This window comes from Buceros rhinoceros, unplaced genomic scaffold, assembly GCF_000710305.1.
Source record: "Buceros rhinoceros silvestris isolate BGI_N320 unplaced genomic scaffold, ASM71030v1 scaffold29099, whole genome shotgun sequence".
Lineage (NCBI taxonomy): Eukaryota > Metazoa > Chordata > Aves > Bucerotiformes > Bucerotidae > Buceros > Buceros rhinoceros.
This window is the reverse complement of record NW_010433801.1, coordinates 10,640-11,936: the sequence shown is the minus strand read 5'-3', so window position 1 is coordinate 11,936 and position 1,297 is coordinate 10,640. Positions and strand designations below refer to the sequence as shown.

The following is a 1,297-nucleotide window of genomic DNA, read 5'->3' as shown; positions in this document are numbered from 1 at the left end:
AATGATTGTTCTGAAAAAACATTGCTGATTTATCAGAGTTTTAGGTGGTATTCTCAAATAAAATAGTGTCAATGTACTTGTAGCATGCTAGAATGCCTATTCTAATTAAACTGCAAAATTTATCTAATATGTGCTTTTTCTACATACTTTATTTGACTCTCACCATTTACCACCGTAGAGGAAGTTTATAGGAGAAGGCTAAAAGAAAAACGTAAGCCTTTAATTCACTTTTGGCTTTATCTCACTGTTCCTTTCACACAAATTATAACTCAGATGCACTCTGCAGCAGTAATTCAATGTTTGTTTAGAACTGGCTGTCTAATTGTAATAGACATGAGAGGTTGCTTTCATTGCTTGTAGCGAGCAGACAACTACTTGCCCTGTTTAGTAAGATTTCACTTCAGAAAAACAAGTCAGATGTTCACAAATCAAGTTGGACTTCAAAGGAACATTGTCAAGGTTAACAGAGACAAAATTTAACCTTTGCCTCTTTTTATTTGTGCATAGTAAAACCCATGCAATATCTGGAATGATGGTTTTAACCAAAAGCCTCCTTCCATGGAGGGGGAAAGGATTTGGTTTTGGTTTGGGTTTTTTTTAATCAATGCAGTAAATTAAATAAATAAATAGTCTGATTAAAAATGTTTCCATACTTGATGATGTAATAAATATTATAAGTAAAGTTTACTTTAACAGGTTTAGAAATACCTCGACACCAGTTCTTTTTGAAGTCTCAAGATTTATAAAGAGAAATTAGTATGACTGTGATTCTTAGTGGCTTGTTAAACATCTTCCGGTTGCTTGCCTGCTGTCTTTAGTTTGTGATTTGGCTGCGTCTGTGCATGTCTTGTGTTACTAAGTGATTTTTTTTTTTTTTTTTTTGCAAGAGAAATGTTTCCAAAATTCATTTATGTGTTTTAAAACTTAATCATTACAAGGTGTGTATTTTTCGTAATCCCTACAAGAAAAACTAATTACAGTTTCTGCAAATAATTTGGATATGATGTTGTATGTTCAACATCGAGTTGTAGTTCATGCTTTCTTTTTTTTAAGATGCTCTTTTGCAGTATTGATTTTCTTCTCTCTCACTTCACACCTGCCACATCTGCTTTTCATAGTCTTTTGAGAAACAAGCGGGTCTGTTTTAATGTCCTGGCATGAATTCCTTGAGTGGCAGTTACAAGAGAGAAACTATCTCAGGTTGTGCCTCCAGCATCTGCACTTGATTCAGTGTAGGCTGGGACTGGAGGACTTGATGGGAATAGCACTAGAGAAGAAAGGAAAGGCTTGGTTCAGC

At 34.5% G+C, this 1,297-nt stretch overlaps 1 protein-coding gene across 1 annotated transcript in view; it reads left to right on the top strand.

Moving 5' to 3' along the window:
• The window catches only part of LOC104500577 (liprin-beta-2-like), a gene marked incomplete at its 3' end in the record, with an annotated part of 65,109 nt that overhangs the window by 53,906 nt on the left and 9,906 nt on the right, over positions 1–1,297 (top strand). The window lies entirely within an intron of this gene.